The sequence below is a fragment of the Zonotrichia albicollis genome, chromosome 31 (assembly GCF_047830755.1).
Source record: "Zonotrichia albicollis isolate bZonAlb1 chromosome 31, bZonAlb1.hap1, whole genome shotgun sequence".
In the NCBI taxonomy this organism is placed as follows: Eukaryota; Metazoa; Chordata; class Aves; order Passeriformes; family Passerellidae; genus Zonotrichia; species Zonotrichia albicollis.
This window is the reverse complement of record NC_133849.1, coordinates 4,481,644-4,500,584: the sequence shown is the minus strand read 5'-3', so window position 1 is coordinate 4,500,584 and position 18,941 is coordinate 4,481,644. Positions and strand designations below refer to the sequence as shown.

At 48.4% G+C, this 18,941-nt stretch overlaps 1 protein-coding gene and 2 pseudogenes across 1 annotated transcript in view; 1 reads left to right on the top strand and 2 right to left on the bottom strand.

Annotated features, from left to right (window-relative positions):
* The window catches only part of LOC141725878 (uncharacterized), a 135,199-nt gene that overhangs the window by 59,969 nt on the left and 56,289 nt on the right, over positions 1–18,941 (bottom strand). The gene's annotated exons all lie outside the window — the stretch shown is intronic.
* LOC141725900 (uncharacterized) overlaps positions 1–18,941 on the top strand; it is a 215,890-nt pseudogene that overhangs the window by 162,029 nt on the left and 34,920 nt on the right.
* The window catches only part of LOC141725820 (uncharacterized), a 62,244-nt pseudogene continuing 46,618 nt past the window's right edge, over positions 3,316–18,941 (bottom strand).

Sequence of the window (18,941 nt, the reverse complement as noted above, 5' to 3'; positions counted from 1 at the left end):
CAAAGTTACACACACCAATGGCCCCGAGACCTGAGAGCACAGTGCCAAGCCATTGTTCTCACAGGTGTTGTTTGCTGTGTGCTACACTGAGCCCAAAGAGAAAAAGAAGGGAGCACCGTGCCCTTTGTGCAACAACAGCCTTGGGAGCTGTCCCACCTCTCGGCCTGGCTGGACTTCTCCTGAGTTTCAGGTGGTCCCCCCACAGAAGACCCTCACCTGTTTTACAACCACCGGGACAGACAGACTGAGATGGAAGGAGCCTCTCCATCAAGGACTGAGACATGGAACCCCCATGTGAAAAGGCCCCTCTGCTCCTTCCAAGGACTGGCACTGAAACCCCCAGCCCGGGGCAGGTGTGTGGGGGAGGCAAGCTGACTAAAGCGAGATGTTTGCCTGCAGGTTGTGACCGCCGGACCAAGAAGACAATGGGTCTCGCTTACTGCTGAGAGCATGGACTACCTGTTACATCTATTCCTTATTGTATCTGTATCCCCACCCTCGCAATTTCCAATACAGTTATCATAATAAAAACCTCTGAGTTAGCGAGAGACTAAAACCCCCTCAAGTTCCCCCCAGACACTCCAAAAATTCCCCCCAAACCTCCTCAAGACCCCTCCCCAAATTCCCCTCACGACCCCTCCAGGACCCCTCACCTGTCCCTGCGCCTCCTCAGCAGCTCCCGGAGCCCCCCGTCCTCTCCCAGCGCCTCCCGCAGGACCCGCCCGAGCCCGGGGCGGCTCCCGGGGGTCCCTGAGGGGGTCCCGGGGGGCGGGGCGGGGGGGAGGGGGCGCCCGCTCCATGCCCGGCCCCGGGGTCCGGGGGCGCTGATTCCAGCTCGGCTGGGATTGGCTGGAGCGGCGCAGGGAGGGCGGGAGTTGCTGAGGGGAGACACCCGGTGATTGGTTAGTTTTGTGAGGGCACGTTGAATACATGCGGGGGCGGGGGCGGTGCACGGTGATTGGCTGCATAGGGGCAAAGAAGGCAGGAGTTGCCGAGGGGAGACGCGCGGTGATTGGTTGGTTCAGCTCAAGAGAGGAGGAAGTAGCTGGCGGGTGGCGTTTAGTGATTGGTTGGTTCGCCGCGTGAGAGGCGGGCGGTGGGGAGACGTGCGGTGATTGGCTGGATCAGGCGCACGGGGAGGCCGGTGTTCCTGAGGGGACACCCGCGGTGATTGGATGGTTTGAAGCAGGGCGCGCTGCTATTGGCTGGGAAAAGTCCAGGATTTTTAAGGAACATTCCTGGTTCTTTGGCGAAAAACTCTCATATTTTTAAGGAAAAATTTCCGATTTTTGCAGGGGAAACATTCCCGGACTTTTTGACCCCAAATGACCCCAAATAACGTAAATAACCTCAAATACTCCAAATAAACCTTAAAGAACCCCCAAAAAATCCCAAATACGGGAAAATGCCCCAAATAACCCCAAACAAATCCAAATAACCCCAAAAAAACAAAAAACCCCCCACCCAAATTAAACCCAAATACCCCCGAATGATTTCAAGTACACCGAAAAAATCCCATATACACCAACATAACTCCCAAGAACCCCAAATAATTCCAAATAAGCCCAAATAAACAGAAATAAACCAAATAAAACCCAAGAAAAACCCCAAATAGTCCATAAGTAACCGCAAACAAGCCCTAAATAAACCCAAAGAAACCCCAGTTCCTCCGGTCCCCACCCCAAAACAGATCCCGACCAATCAGAACGTGCAACACTGATGACGATCCACTTGCTGGGCACAAACTCAGAGCACTGGCCCCGCTCAGCGATTTTCAGCCAATCAGCGCCCGGCCCGACTCTGACTCATCACTTGCCAGCCACACACCAAGGCCTCTCACTGCGGTAAATACTCAGAGATTTCGCGGGGTAATTTCCAGCCAATGAGAGCGTGTCTCGCTGATGACTCATCAGTTGCCAGGAGCGGATTTGGTGAGGGGGGGAAAGTGACCCTGGGGATGGGCTGGGGACCCCAAATTAAACCAAAACGGGGTCAGGACCCCAAAATGGAGCAGGAGGGGCCTGGAGCACCCAAAACCAAACACGGGGGAGGGGACTGGGGGAATGATCGGAAAGGGGAGAGCACGGAAAAGAGGAGAGGTGGGACCCCAAAATTGAGCTGGGACGGGATGGGACCACCAAATTGAGGTGGGAGGGGAATGCGACCCCCAAATAAGGCTTGGAGGGGTATGGGATCCCAAAACTGAGCTGGGAGGGGGAGGGCACACTCCAAATTTACCGGGGAGGGAAATGGGACCCGCAAAACTGGATGAAGCCAATTTTGTTCCTGGAATATGTAAAGTACTTTATGGATACGCAAAACGTCGATAAAGAGGAAACAGGCTGATCTAAGTGGAGAGAGGACCATCGAGCAAAGGTTGTTATGGCCACCAAGACCCCCCAGTTATTTACGGGAACACTCCTTAATTAACCTGGTTTTAATTACATCAGCCTGTTGCATATACATAGACCCTCATGCATATCCATAAACTAATCTACATATTTCCAGAACTCGTTGACATGGCCCTGCCTTGGGGGTGTCTCCCCATTTCAGGAGCCTCCACTGAAATGGAAAATGAAAACCCCCTCCCTTTGATGATGATGATGATAATGATGATTATGATTATTATTATATTAATTAATTTGGAAATTAAGGGGTTCTCAGGCAAAGATGCGGGAGTAGAAATAACAGTTCTTTATTATGAAAAATTAAAAATACAAATACAGTAGTACAAACAAAAAAAACCAGTGACACAGTCAGAATCCTCTAGGAATCCAGCGAAAAAGGCTGATTCTCTGGGAATCCAGTGGGCAAATATTTATCCCCAGGGAATCCAGGAGGAAAAGGTGGACAATCTGGGAATCCAGTGGAAAAAAGGTTGATCCTTTGGGAATCCAGTGGGAAAAGCTTGATCCCCTAGGAATCCAGTGGAGAATAAGAGTGATCCTTTGGAATCCAGTGGGAAAAGGGCTGATCCTTTGGGAATCCATTTTTTACCCCCCAAAGACAGGGCAAAGGCAGAGCTGTGGAGTTTTTACAGGGTATCCCAAGGGGGGAGCTGGGGTTTGGGTCGGGGGGGAGTTCTTAGCAACACAAGAAGGGTGAGATCAAATTCCTGCCTCTTAGTAACAGCAGCACTCCACACAGAACGTGTCCCCAAATCCTAAATTCCCTCTAAAAAAACTGAGAAATGATGCAACGTCAGATATATTCGATGAATTTCCTTCATTTAACCCAGTTTTGGGTGTTTATAAGGATGAAGGTGAAGCAGAGGAAAATTAAGGCCAAACAAAAAGGCTAAGCAGCCAGGTGTGTTCCCAACATGGATCACAGGGAATGTCAGTGACCAGGGCTGTGCCCAAAGTGCCTCCTCCAGTGGGGGATGGAGCTGGAGCAGCGCACGAAGCTCTGCCCGCACTCGGGGCACTCGCAGGGCTTCCCTTAGTGGTGCCTCCGTTGGTGTTGGATCAAGTTAGAGCTCTGTGAGAAGCTCTTCCCACACTGGGGACACTCGTAGGGCCTCTCCCCAGTGTGGATGCGCCGGTGGGTGACGAGGGTGGAATTCTGCTTGAATCCCTTCCCGCAGTCCGGGCAGCGGAAGGGCCTCTCCTCTGTGTGAATCCGATAGTGCCGGAGGAGATGGGAGCTGGTCGGAAACCTCTTCCTGCATTTATCACACTCATAGGGCCTCTCCCCAGTGTGGATGCGCCGGTGTCTGATGAAGGTGCAGTTCCGCTTGAATCCCTTCCCGCAGTCGGGGCATTGGAAGGGCCTCTCCTCTCTGTGAATCCAATAGTGCTGGAGGAGATGGGAGCTGGTCGTAAACCCCTTCCCACACTTGGAACACTCATAGGGCCTCTCCCCAGTGTGGGTCCTCTGGTGGCTGATCAGATTGCAGCTCAGGCTGAAGCTCTTCCCACACTCCCCACACTCATAGGGCCGTTCCCCAGTGTGGACCCTCTGGTGCACAATCAATTTGGATTTCCACCTGAAGCTCTTCCCACACTCCACGCACGTGTGGGGCTTCTCCCCATCATGGAGCTGCTCATGGAGCACCAGCTCCGAGCTCTGGCTCCATCTCCGGCCGCCTTCCCGGCCCAGGCTGGCTCTTTCCTCCTCAGATCCCCGCCGGCTGCGTTTGCAGCCCCTCCTCGTGCGGCATCTCCGGGGCTTTTCCTCCCCGTTGGCTTCCTGTGCCGTGGAGCCGCTCAAAACGGCCTCTTCCACCAGGTTCTGCCGCGGGCATTTGTCCTCCCTGCTCTCCATGCTCAGCTCCTGCTCTGGGGGAGGAAGGACAAGGACAGGATGGGATTTGCCTCCGTGCCACAGGCAAGGGCAAGGAGATCCCCCAGGGCTGAGCTGCAGCCGGGGCCGTGCTGGGCTGGGAGATGGAGCAGCACAGAGGGGAAAGGGGCACTGACTTCCTCCTCACCTGCCTCAGTGTCCTGGGGCATCTTCCTCTTCCTCGCAGCCTCCCTGGGGCTGGCAATGAGAAATTCTGGTTTGGGGAAAACAAGGGATGAGAGCGTTTGTAGGAGTGTCGGGGGGTAGGACGGTCGGAACGGACGGAGACGAGAGAGCTCTGCAGCCAGGGCGTGGAACTTGCGGTTTATTGCAAAGGGCCTGGGTGCAGGGCCCTGTTTGGAGCTGCCAGGCACAGCTCGGAGCAGGCCCGAGAGAAGAGAGTGGTAGAGAGGGGGACAGGGTTAAAGACGAAGACAGGCAAGAGCATAAGAGAGTAACGTTCCCATTACAAAACAAAAATTTTCTTCTGTGTTGAATATTTTACTTCTCATCAACCAGTCTAGTACAACATACAAATCCTACAGAATTTACATAGAGCGTGTAAGAATCATTACATCACCATGCTGTGTTACATTCTACGCCCTAAAAACCCCTCTTTGGACCCCTTCTGCTGAGCCAGTAGGGTCTGCTTTGACCCTTGGATCTGTCTGCAAGCAGAGGGAATTGTTTCATCAAAAGGGGATTACCTTCAGTGGGCCACAACATTGTTTTCCAGTTGTTCACTAAGTGAGGTATCTCAGAGCTTGCTTTCATTTCAGTCTGCCTTATACTTTCTATATTCTCAAAATCTTTTGCAAGACAATCGTATTTATAAGTCTTTCCTCTTTCACCTTCCCCAACACACATTGAGTTTGAAGGTCCCTGTGCCCAAGTTCATCTCTACAAGTCACCGGCCACCTCAGCTCCAGAAAAACCTCCCAAACACCCAGATTCAGCCCTGAAAAAGCCTCCCAGGACTTCCCCATCACTGGTCCCTCCCCTCTGGTGTTCGGGGGTTCCCCCCTGTCCCACCTGCTGGGAGTCACGCTTGGATTGGGGGTCACCCTTCTCCTTGGTGCCCACCCTGCCCAGGCTGCTGGCAGTCCCAGCAATGCCAGAAGCTCTCCCCATTTCGGGATGCCGGGGCTGTTTGGGCTCCCGGGCTCCCTTCTCCCCTCATTCTCTGCTTTGGGCTGCAGCAGCTCCAAGGAGTCCCCCCCTGCCCATCTCCAGGCTCTTCAGGCTCCCACCAATGGTGTCGCTCCCCCCTTTGAGCTCCTGGGGGACACAGGACTCTGCTCCTCCAGGCTGCCTCTGCCGGCAGCCACCACCGCCACCCCCGATGTCCCCCCAAGGGGCCTTTTCCGCTCAGCCTTGGACTTCTTCATTCTCCAAACAACCCCAAAAAGCCCTACTCAGGGACCCCCAGGGATATCCGGGCCCAGCTCCCCCACCCCGCTCACCAGCGCGATTGGGGGGGGGGCGATGATCCCACAGGTGGGGGCTGCGAATTCAGGCAGGGATCGACCGCGTGGTTCCCTCAGCTCAGCCTCGATCGGCCTTTGTCCCTCCTCTTCCTCCCCACTCCTCCCCTTCCATCCCCCATCCTCTTCCCCCTCTGTCTTATCCCCACCTCCTTCTCGTCTTACATCCCTCCCCTTCCATCCCTTCTCCTCCTCCTCCTCGATAACACCACCTCCTTCTCCTCCTTCCACCACTGCTCTCTCTCTGCCTTCATCCCTCCTCTTCCATCCCTCCCCCTGCTCCTCCACCCTAACCCCACCTCCTCCTCTCCCTTCATCCCTGCCCTTCCCTCCCTCCTCCTCCTCCCCCAGCAGCAGCCACACCCTCGCTGCCCCGTTCCCGCAGCCCCCACAGCCGCGGCAGGAGCGGGGATGGAGCCGGGACAGGTCGGGATGGGCAGCGCGGGGCTCTCGGCTGCTCCAGCCGCTGCGGGCGGGGGAACCCGGCCCGGGCCAAAGGAGAGGCAAACTGGGCAAAGTGGGGGCACATCACAAAGCTAAGGATGCAGCAGAAACTGGAGATAAAAGAGTTATGTTAATAAAAACCCTAAAGGAGGAAAAGCTGGAAATTCCAAAGTTTAGGAAAGCCGAGAGAAAAGAATTAAACAAGACAGGAAGTGAACAAGATAAATCAGGGAAATGGAAACTTTTTGATGGAAGACAATTACTTAATAAAATGTGCTTACTAGGAAAATATTAGAAGACTTGCATCAGAAAACCCACTGGGGTACTCAAGCTTTGTGTGATCATTTTTTAAGGAAGTATGGGTGCACCGGGATTTTTGGAGTAGCAAAGGAAGTAACTGAGAGATGATTAATTTGCCAAAGGAGAAATAAAAAGATGAAGAGAAAAACAACATTTGGAGGTCATGAGTTAGCTGGTTGACTATTTCAAAGTATCCAAGCAGAAGTTTAGGTTTGTTAGGCTCTAGATTTATTGGTAAAAAAAATCGTTTAATGTAGAAGAAAGAGAATATGCCACATGTTAGAAAGGAGATTTTAGGAGAACAAAAATCTTTAAAGTACCAGAAACACCAGAGGAAAAAAAAAAAAAAAAGACAGCGGGATCCTCTGCAGCTCTTGCCCCCTCCGTTCGCGGCCCAGGCGCCTGTCCCGGGTTCCGGCTCGCTGCCCGCCTCAGCTCCGCCTGCCCCGCTTTCCATCCCAGGTGCGGCCTCACTGCCCAGGGCAGCTCCACCTGCCCCGGCGCTGTCGCTCAATTTGTGTGCCCTGCTCCCACTGCCTGGCCCGCGGCCGCTCTGCCGCCCATGCTGGGCAAGATGGGGGTTGCTCTGTCCTGCCGCCTGCTCCGAGCTCACCGCGCCCACCGCACCCAGGGGGGTCCCAGCCATCCCATCCCCGCCTGCCCTGCCCGTGCCACCTGCGCTGGGCACCGCCGCTGCTGCCGGGCTCTCCCACCTGCCTTTGCTCTGCCGGGAGCTGCTGGATCAGCCGCCATCAGCCATGTGGGGGCTGCCCACGCTCCGCCTCGGGCTCCACGGAAAGATTTCCCTCTGCCGATTCCAGCAGCGGTCCCTGCCCACACTCCCACCGAGCCTCGGCGGGATATCCTCCCCTCACCCCGTCCTGCTCTGAGTTACGTCCCCTTGGTAACCACAGCTACGGCTGTTCAGGGAAACTCTCTCTCTCTCTACAGGAAGCACTTTATCGAAACACTAGGAGCTCAGTTAAAAGGCAGCCCTCTACAAATTCTTTCCCAAAACACGGCAGAAAGGCTATACAAGGTAAAAAAATGAAAGAGTTAGATGAAGGGATTGCTCTATTTCCGTTCAGAGAGGTTCCCATGGGAGGGATGCGCTGCCCCGCCCCGCGGGAGCCACCAGCGCCCCTGCCGGCCGTGCCTGGAACTGCACCCAAGGGGAAAGCGCCGCAGCCCAAAGGCCGGGACTGGCTCCGGGCTCTGTTTGCTGTCAGTGCCGCAGCTGTTGCTGTTTGTTTGCTTTATTATACACACTAGTAAAGAACTGGTATTCCTACTCCCATATCTTTGCCTGAGAGCCCCTTCATTTCACTATTCTCAAAATTAAGAGGGAGGGGGTTTGCATTCTCCATTCCAAGAGAGGCTTTTTCTGCCTTCCCGAGCAGACACCTCTCTTGTAAAGCAAGACAAGCACCCACAGGCACTGAGGGGGCTGCAGGAGGGGCACAAGAAGGCCCTGCAGCACTTGGGCACAAAGACACAGCAGGTGAGTGCAAGAAGGGAGCAGCAAAAGGCCAAGCTGAAGGCAAAGGCCAGGGCACAGTTCCTACAGCCCCTGAGGGATCAACCCCAGGGCCCAAGGGGGCCCCAGCATCCAGGGCATGGGCTCGGCCACAAGCACCTGGCACAGGCATTGCCCTCCTCGGCAGGGGAGAGCCCACCCAAACAGCCCCTGGCAAGGAACCAGGGCTCCAGCTGCAGGGCACAAGGACACTGCAAGCACAGACAGCAGCACCCTCAGCACCAGCAAGTCCACCCCTTGATGGACATGGATTGGCAGGGCTGTCACAGCTCCCATCACACCAGGGACCCTCCACACTGCAGCCCTTGAGAACATTCAGGGTGGGTCTGCATTGAGAGGAGGCATTTTCTTATGGGCACAGGGGCCTCTCAATCCTCTCTGAATCTTAGACCTAAAGGGGAAAATAGTAAAAGAATATTTAAATTTTTAAGGGAATGATTGGGAAAGATGAGCAGATATGATTTGTTCAACCACTATTAGAAGCTGTGGGGGATAGGTTTGAATAACATTAATTTCTTTTTCTTCCTCCTGTGCTTCTAATTAACTAGGAAGGCCTTTGAGAGCTGGATTTTAATACTGTAAAAGGGAAACAGAGGCTAGTTCTGCTCTACCTGTGTGTGAAAAGATGACAAGGCCGATGCTGAATGAACACAGAAGTGTGGGCAGTCCCAGGGATATAGGGAAAATTAGATTTGGAGCCTCTACAAATTCCTTTAGAGCAACCAGGACAAGTGGTTTCTAAAACCAATACCCTGTTCCAAGAGAGGGAAGGAAGGGCTCACAGCCTAGTACTGAGTCCCTGTTTAAGGCAGGGCTTCTGGAGCAAAGGATGTCTCCCTACAACACTCCTATCCTACCAGTCAACAAACTGGATGGATGGACAGAAGGAAGAAACACAGAATTTTTCAGTATTAAAATGAAGGTTACCTGAGGTGGCTGGCCTGGGCCTTCCAGACAGGGAAAAAGACTTTGAATTACAGGTGGATGTTAAACAGGGTCTTGCCAAAGGAATTCTTGTGCTAAAATGTGTCGACGGAAGGAGACCAGGACATCAGGTTGATCATCACAGGCCCAATTTTATTGATCAGCAGAGCGGGTTAAATACAGTTCGTAATTAACTTCATGCATATTGCAAAAGTTGAGCTCAGGATTGGTTAGTTACATATCAGCAGTTACACCTACTTTTACATTCCTATGGTCCTACTTTTGATACTTTCTACATATTCTTAGGAGATATTCAGGACTAATCTCTACTCCCTTTCTCCATGTTGCAGCAAGGCCACTGATTGCAAGCTGCTGACATCTCCTTTCAGCTTGCTGACTGCTGATTTCTCAGCTTGACCAGTGGCAATATGTCAGCATGGCCTTTGTCAGCTAACCAACTATTAATAAAGCTCTCCACATTAAAGTTCTCCACATTTCCCCCGTTTTCTTCTTGTGCAAGGAAATTAGCTTGCCAGGTTTTTGCTATTGTACGGCTGACCATGTTTTGAATGCAATTAAAAACACAAGGCAAAATCAGCAAAAACAGTAAAATTACACCCAGCAGTCCTATAGCATAGATCACAAGGTTTCTTAGCCACGGTCCAAGTCCTAAGCTTTTAAGCCATTCGTCAATTCCTAAACCTTCTTCTTCCCTGAGATTGTGAAGTCCCTGTTGCAGTTCTTTTATCTTAGTGTGAATGGACACCGAATGATCAGACAGATTCATGCAACACATTCCTTCAAATTCTTCACATCCATGTCCTTGTGCTAAGAGCAAAAAATCTATGGCAGCTCTATTTTGCAAAACAGCATGGTTAACATTCTACACATCTGCGGTTAGCATGTCTAGAATTTGTGATGTCTTGTTCAGCTCATCCTTTGTCCAGCACCCTAATTGCTTTGCTAAATTCATAGCCTTATTGGCAGATCCTCCCGGCAAGATAGTTGAAACAACCACTTGTTTGAATGTACCCCAAAACTTTGGATCTCCTATCCTGCTGCAGTCTAAGTCATGTACGCTACGTCTTTTTCTGTTTGAATTTTGACTCAGCTGCATTAGCAAGGACACATTAGGGTGAAACAATGACAATTTTCCCAAATAACAGGGTCCACCCTGTGGTCTAGCTGGTATACCATTCCACGCCCTGTCTCCACAAATTAGAAATATTCCTGTGGGTAATTTCATTGGTGCCGTGATCTTTGTGCTGTTACATTTACTGTAATGCTGCGGAGAGATTCCACTCACATTCAGGAATGAATCTAGGGTGGCCCATGTTTCTTTCGGTCGGTTTGAAAATTCGAAGCTAAACCATCCACCAGCTGTAGTGTTAGACAAACTGGCGTTTGTACTGCCAAAAAGATCCAATTCCTCAGGAGGAGAATGTAAAGAGGTGTTGAGTGATTGGATCAGTAAACATTGACGATAGCCATCACTCTGACCTGCAGTATATCCTTGTTGCCCTGGCAATTTGATGTTTGACATGTTAGGCATACATAAGGTTTGATTTTTTATCAAACTGCAAAATTCTCCAGGAGACCACACCGGAAGTCCCACCAGGCATGTTCGAAATGGGTTAGTGACTCCTCCAAGACTAAGACAAAGCGATGATTGGTTAATTTGATTAGCAAGCGTCACCCATAAATTTTCTCTTGGCTGAATAAAACGTGTTATTTCTACTGCTTCACTTGCTACAGCATTGAGCAATATAACAAGAACAAACCTCATTTTTCCTTCTGCTTGCTTTGTTTTTTCTTTCTCCGCTGTCTTTTCCCTGGTTTGTTAGATTGTCTATTGTAAGGCTGAATCAATTTTTGAATACACTGATCTAATTCTAAATCAGCATCTTTGATTACAGGTATAGCGTGAGATAAGTTTGAAGGCAAATCAGCTTTACAGCGAGCTGCTATAATGCGTGAGGCTTTATTAATTTCAAATATTCTAAGTGTTCCCTGCAATTTCCACCTAAGATATGCTATAATTACTTGTTCTGCACTCTCAAAAAGCTGTAATCCTGTCCGTACTGGCAGGCCAGTACTTTGTTCAAGAGCTCTAACCCAGATAAAATTTCGAATCCACTTTCCAAAACAAAATGTACACCATAAATATCCTGTTGACCTTTGTGAATACCAATAAACCTGATTACAATCTGCACAATGCAAAGCTACCCATGCATAGCACTTATCATTATCCCTTTTACAAACATAACAAGGAAGTGAATGTAAGTAAGGACCAGTATAAAAGTCTGTCTCTTCAATCCAATGTAACCAATTCAATGGTGGTGATTGCAAAGCCTCTTTAGCTTTTTCACTATATGAGGCTAATAGCTCAAGGTCTTTCTTTAACACAAGACGTATTTTATTTTGTAATCGTAGTTCTTGTTCATTATCCTCCACAACAACTATATCCTCCCGAGGGTCCCACAACTGTAAAAGTGTCCTGATCATAGAAAATTAATTAGCAATCACCAATAACCTTATTTAGACGAGGTTGTTCCCTTTTTTGCCTTCCTTTTCTTATCTATCTTCAATCTTGCTGCTCCTACTTTTACTGGTCCTGCCACTTGCAAACTCAATTTCTGCAACTTTTCAATGCAGCAGTCTAGTGCCCTTTCAGGATTTCCCTTAAAGGGCCCTACAATTGAGTGCTGTGTTAAAGGTACTACTTTCCTACACCTTACAGAGACTATGCGTGATTTACTTTGAACCTTAATTCTATTCACGACACATTGTACTTCCCATCGATAATAAGCAAGAATTTTCTGTTCAGGAGACTCATAAAGACTTAGAGCTATATAGCATTTTCTCCTGTTTGTTTCCTTAATTCATCTTGCCAACTTTTACCCCACCGATGCTCATATTGACAAGTGTGACACCACAAATCCCACAATAATGATTGTTCTAACCAAAAAGTTCTATCACAACCCCCACAAAGTAGGGCTATCCAGGCAGCACAATGTGGATCGTGACAGGCAAAGCAATGTTCCTTTGCTGGATTTGTTAAACGAAAAGTTGATAATGAGTCAATAAAACCAATCAGCTCCTGGGTTGTCCGACAGTAGTGTGTCAGTGCTCTGTCCACCGCTTTCGAGTATCCCTTCAGCTGTAGCAGTAGCGGTTGTAGGACCAGAAGCAGTTTCTTCCCCAGTTGCTCCCTGTCCTCCTCTGTGAGGCGGTCCACTAAAGGCTGCATCAACAACAGGTTTAGTCCATTTAGCAGGCACCCACAGAGGCCCTGTAGGTGAGGAAACACAAAGATACCCCCGACCCCAATATAATACTTTTGCAGGTTTTTCCCATAATCCTGTACTCGGGTTCTTATACTTAACCCAGACCTCTGTTTCCTTAGTATTTTCCTGACCTGACCTTGGATGATGTTTAATTACAGGAGGGGTATCATCTTCCCCAAAAATACATAAATGATTAATTACATACAACACCTTAGCCAAACATGCTTGTGGATCTCTCAAATCCTGATGTTTTTCAATATATTGCTTAAGGGTACCGTTTGGTCTTTCCACTATTGCCTGTCCAGTAGGGGAGTGTGGAATACCTGTCACATGCTTAACCGACCACTGATTCAAAAATTTCTGAACCCTAGCACTCACATAAGCTGGAGCATTATCCGTTTTGATACTTTTTGGAACTCCCATGACAGTGAAGCAACTTAACAGGTGTCTGATAACATGTATAGCTTTCTCTCCTGCCTGAGCCGTAGCCCATATGTAATGACTATACGTGTCTATAGTGACGTGCACACATTTGACTTTACCAAATCTGGCTATATGTGTAACATCCATTTGCCACTTCTCATTTATTTCTAAACCCCGAGGATTAACTCCAGTGCCTAAACCTATTCCACCATTATGATAACTACATGTTGGACATGCTCTAACAATAGCCTTAGCCTCTGACAAACTCAATTCAAAGTGCTTTGCTAATCCTTTTGCATTTTGATGATATCTACTATGTGCTTCTCTGGCCAATGTATGCTTATCAATAGGACAAGAGTTATCAATGGGTAGGGTAACCAATTTATCTGCACGTTCATTTCCTTCTCCTAAACCTTCAGACCATTTATGGCTCCTGATATGAATCACAGAATACGCTGCATTTCTCTCCCGTAGAGCTTTCCTTAATTGTACCAACAGCTCATACAATCGTTTATTATTCACTTCCTTAATTGCTGCTTCCTCTATTCGTCTGAGTACTCCTGCAACGTACATAGAGTCTGTAACCACATTTAAAGGCTCCTGTAAGTTGGAAACTGCCCATACTACTGCTAACAATTCCAAAGTTTGTAAACTATCTGCAGGGTCTGCTGTGAGGAGTTGATGTTTCCATAGTCCTTTTTCTTGCCAAGTGACAGCAGCACGCCTTGATTTCTTTCCTGCATCTGTAAAGGCTGTAATAGCTCCTTCTATAGGGCATTCTTCTCTCAAGGGCCGAGTAATCCAGTTCCATTCTGTCATCCATTGCAAAACTGTAGGCACTAATTTGCTGGTATCTACTTTAGCAGACGATGTCAATAATGCTTCCTGTAAATCCTTTGAATTAATCAGGTACCAGTCCAAGGTTTCTTTTTCCATAGGCAGTCTAATGGTAGCAGGTTCTCTACCATACACTTCAAGAATTCTGAGACGCCCCTTTTTGATTAATGCAGCCAATTGTTCAATTTTTGAACATATTGTTTTCCCATGCTGTAATGGTGGAGACAACCATTCCAACACCCGTATCTCCCCCGTTTTCTTTTGTTGTTGAGAGAGAGCACCAAGCAGGTGGCAAGGGCTATTCCAGATAGTAAGGTCAATAGGGTGATCGAGTTGTCGACGAGACACATACCCCTGTTGTACACAGTTACTGATTTGCTGCAAGGCAAGACGATGCTCCTTTGTCAGGTATACAGGAGTAGTGGGGTCAACACCCTTTAACAAAGGCCGTAGGGCTTCTAACAAATGATTCGGTATTCCCACAATGGGTTTCAGCCACTGTAAGTCCCCCAGTAACTTCTGTGCATCATGTAGAGTCTTAATGTCCAATTGTAATTCCAATTTTTGAGGTATCACTATTTGATCCATCAAAGTCCATCCCAAATATTTCCAAGGTTTTGTAGTTTGAATTTTCTCTAAAGCAATAACAAGTGAATATGCAGCAAGAGTATTTTCAATAATGTCAATCTGTAAAGAGGAAAATGGTTGTTGCTATGCAAACAAAATATCGTCCATGTGATGATATATTATAGTTGCTGGCCATCTGCGACGTAGTGGCTGTAATGCTGCATCAACATAAAGCTGACATAAAGTGGGGGAATTACGCATGCCCTGTGGAAGAGATGTCCATTCAAATCTTTTATCTGGTTCTCCACGATTTATTGCTGGTAAAGTAAAAGCAAATCTCTTCATATCATTAGGATGCAGGCCAATGGTGAAAAAACAATCCTTTAGATCAATAATTAAGAGTGGCCAGTGTTCTGGAATCATAGCTGGATTTGGAAGACCAGGCTGTAAGGCCCCCATAGGTTCCATTTGGTCATTTACAGCCCGCAAATCATGTATTAAACGATATTTCCCTGATTTCTTTTTGATCACAAAAATAGGTGTATTCCAAGGGCTCGTGGAAAGTTGTAAATGTCCCTTTGAATATTGTTCCTCTACCAATTCATGAGCATGCATAAGGCTTTCCCCTTTTAGTGGCCATTGCTTAACCATCACCGGTGTATCTGTTTTCCAGGTGAGTGGAATGGGGAAAGTCCAAGCAATGGCAATTACCCCAAAGGGTGCTGATTAGTTAACACCACTCCCAGTTGTGTTAAAATGTCCCTTCCAATTAAACAGGAGACTGTGGGAGGCAGTTGCACAATTGAAAACACAGCAGATATTTGTTGATCCTCAATGCACACAGACAAAGAAGGTGACCTGCTTGCCAATGTAAATCCTCCTACTCCTGTGAGCATGTTTGCTGATGGGAATAGAGGCCAATGTTGTGGCCATGCTTCTGGAGAAATAATGCTGGTATCTGCTCCTGTATCCAATAATCCATAAAGGGTTATGCTTTGATGCCCATAAGTAATTTCAACCTTTTGCTTTGGTCTATTTTGTAAATCCACAGTTAAAAGTGTAACACCAGTAGAGCCAAAACCTTTTTCATCCTGTGTTTGCCCAGTAAATGGTTGTATTCCCGATGTCATTTGTGATAATGGTACCAATTGTGCAATACGTTGTCCTTTTGTTATTTTAATTGGAGGATAATGGGTGTAAGCCATGATTTGTATTTCCCCTGTAAAGTCTGCATCAATAACTCCAGGCAAAATAAATAATCCCAACATAATTGTAGAAGAGCGTCCTAATAATAATGCTCCACATGTTTGTCCATTTAATATAAGAGGACCTTTTACTACAGTTGGTATTTTCTCAGGCCGATTCGTCATTAGTGTGACGTCTACTGCTGCTGATAAGTCCAAACCGAGGCTCCCTGTTGTTGCGGGTTGCAGGCAGGAGGTGGCAGCAATGTTGCGGCAGCTGGTGTCTCCGGTGTCACGGCGGCAACTTGTGTCTGGGCGCGGCCCCTGGGAAGCGCGCTCTGCTGATGCGTTCCCGACCGGCGCCTACAAGCCGTAGTGTTGTGGGAGCTGGATCGGCAGTGTTGACACCAAATGCCAGTTGCTCGGCAAGCTCAGTGTGTGTGTCCCTCATTGCCGCACCGGTAACACTTGATAAATGGCTTTGAACATCCTTGCGTGAATGCTAGTGAGCCACTTCGGAGAGGAGCAAGGGCAGCTAACACCTGATTCTGATTAGACTCTGCCTGCTTTTGTAACCCCAATCCTAATTCCTTTAGAGCTTCTACTATGAATGCCTGCTAAGCCGTTGGCATCAACGCCATTCGCTCTAATGCTTCCTCAATGGTCCAATTTGCTCCCAAAGTAGTTAACACTCTTTGAGTTGCTGGATTACTATTTTGCAAGGCACACTGCTTCAATAGCGCCCCCTTAAGGTAGTCTGCCACCCCGGCCCGATCTATAGCAGTAGCTGCCCTATTGATAAAATTTCCAAATGATTCTTCCCTACCTTGCTTAATGCCCATGTAAGCTGGTAACCCTCCTGGCTCTTTAACCATATCTATTGCTGTACGCACCAATCGCATAGCCTCTCTAAGCTTATCCGGTCCTGATATCATCTGTGCCTCTGTACGCAAATATGCCCCTAAGCCCATGAGCTCATCCACTGTTACCCCATGCAATGGGTCTCCCTGGGCTCGTTGTACAGCAACTGATTCGTTTACTAACGCTTGCCAATGTGCATTAAACAATAACTGCTGATGTTGAGTGAATATTAAATGCACTATTCCCCTTAAATCATTTGGGCATAAAATCTGAGTATTAAAAAGATAATCTAACATTTGCTTAACAGGTTCACTTTTTACTCCAAACTGACTAACCGTGGAACGTAGCTGGGTTAACAACTTCCAATCTAAGGGAGAATATGCTGCTATGTTATGCATAAGATTCCCCTGTGCATCATACTGTGGTGTGTATATAATCGGACATGCAAGGCTAGAAGCTATTTCCACTGCCTCGCCGTCCCCCGTCTGCATTACTTCTTTTGCCACAGCAGCCCAAGTTTCCCTCCTTTGTTTAGCCATTTCCCCCCATAGATCACGGTGTGCCCCTGGGATGGGAGCTGGCTCTTTGAGGGTGCTATGCTGCCGGCATTTCGGTGCAGACACCGAGTTTTCACACAGGGAAAGCGGCGAGGCTGCCTCGCACGGGGGAAGCGGCCCCCCCGCCGGAGCTGTAACCGGAGCCGGCCTCCTAGGGGGTAGCGGCGGAGGCAAAGCCAGCGGCGGAGGCAAAGCTGGTTTGCTCTTACCTCCCCCCTCCGACTCGCCTTCCCCCTCTGACAAGGGGGGTGCAGACGGTTCTATTTTGTCTATAGGCAAATCCTCCACACCACGATACTGGGGATTCTTAGGCATAAGTATCTTAGTTACAGAAGGTGCTAAGGGATCATCCTCACGACCATATCCTATATTCCTCTTATGAGCTTCTGTCGCCCTTTCTGCTGCCTTTCTCTCAGAAACCTGCTGAAGTAACGTATTATACACCACCCGCCATAACTTCCCGAATTTTTTAGCTTCCTTATCACCATCTAACATTGTATCCATCAATATTTCCCAAAACTTTCTCCACTCTGATAGCTCATGAACTGTGTGCGGGTTACTAAATATACCCTTAGATTGGCCGTAAGCTAATAACCCCGGTAATTCCTTTTTAAAATCTATCTCTTTTACTCCTCGCTTTTCTAAATATGAGGAGAAGAGATCGTATGCCGCTTGCCTATCCATACCTATTAATCAGTGCGCGCTTGCTGCAGCCCTTCCAGGCTCCTGCGGCACGTAGAGACTTGAGTCACTGTTGTGATCCTCAAGGGTGCTTTTATAATCCGGCACCGTCTCGGCTGCGAAGACTCTCACCCAACTTCCTCGACCGTGGCAACCGTGGCAAGTTCCTTTTTCCTTTTAATCCGAGAAAAAAGGACGGAGATTCAGCGTTGGCCGCATAGGTTCCGCATTGCCCGCTCCGCGTTGGCCGCATAAATTCAGCGTTGCCCGCATTCTCCACCATTTGTAGCCATTTGTCGACGGAAGGAGACCAGGACATCCATTAATCATCACAGGCCCAATTTTATTGATCAGTACGGCGGGTTAAATACTGTTCAGAATGAACTTCATGCATATTGCAAAAGTTGAACTCAGGATTGGTTAGTTACATATCAGCAACTACACCTACTTCTGCATTCCTATGGTTCTACTTTTGATACTTTCTACATATTCTCAGGAGATATTCAGGAATAATCTCAACTCCCTCTCCTCATGTTGCAGCGAGGTCACTGATTGCAAATTGCAGACATTTCCTTTCAGCTTGCTGACTGCTGACTTCCCTCTTTCAGCTTAACCAGCGGCACTATCTCAGTATGGCCTTTCTCAGCTAGCCAACTATTAATAAAACTCTCCACATAGGACTTGGTGTAAATACAGACAAGAAAATAATTCTGTCCCTCACGCTGGAAAATACTCCAGAAAGTTAACAGTTCCTCAGCGTGAGCACTGCCTTGTCCCTCTCTGTTAGCAGAAGCAGAGGAGAAAGGAGGGGTTGCTTTAATCACAGAGGCAATTTTGTCTTGGCTGCTCTCCAAGCTCTCAGGTTCTTGTATTGCTAAGATTTTTTCCACTCCTATGAGAGCTAAGCTAACCACAAACAATCCTTTTTCCCAGGTAGTGTATCTTTTCTCAGCATCTTTGAAGCCACGGGAATAGAAAACAACAGGCCTTGTCGGACCCTCAGGACCCCACTGCCAAATGTGCGCTGACAGCCCTGAGGAGGCAAATCCCCATTCCACCTGAAAGGGATCTGTGGGATGGACAGGGCCCAGTGCTCGGTGAGATGTTGCTTCAAAAATCAGCAATTGCAATGCTGCCTCCTGAGAAGGAGTCCAATCCCATTTCACCCCTTTGCTCAGCAAGTCCTAAAGGGGAACAAATGGGTCATTCTGGTTACTAAGAAATCTATCTGGTGTTTCTACAGGAGATACAGCTACTATGGTTTTTTGAAGGAGAGTGGTTGTAGGTTTAAGTGTTTCTGAAAGCCCTAGAATTAAAGGAGTCGTAATTTCAGGCTTTACAAGTGATTGGATTGGTAACTCATAGCTTGTAGTTGATTTTCTTTCATGCATCATTTGCAAGCAAGCAGCTCTGTGAATGTTTTCCAGGGGTTGGCCGGGGGTACCAGCTCTGGTTAAAAGGTCTCCCCTTTCCAAGGGGTTTAGGCCCTGCCCAATGAGCGGCACTCTGAGTCAGGGACCATGGGATGCGTCTGTCTCCCGTTGTTAAGCACACCCCATGTCCCCAGCACC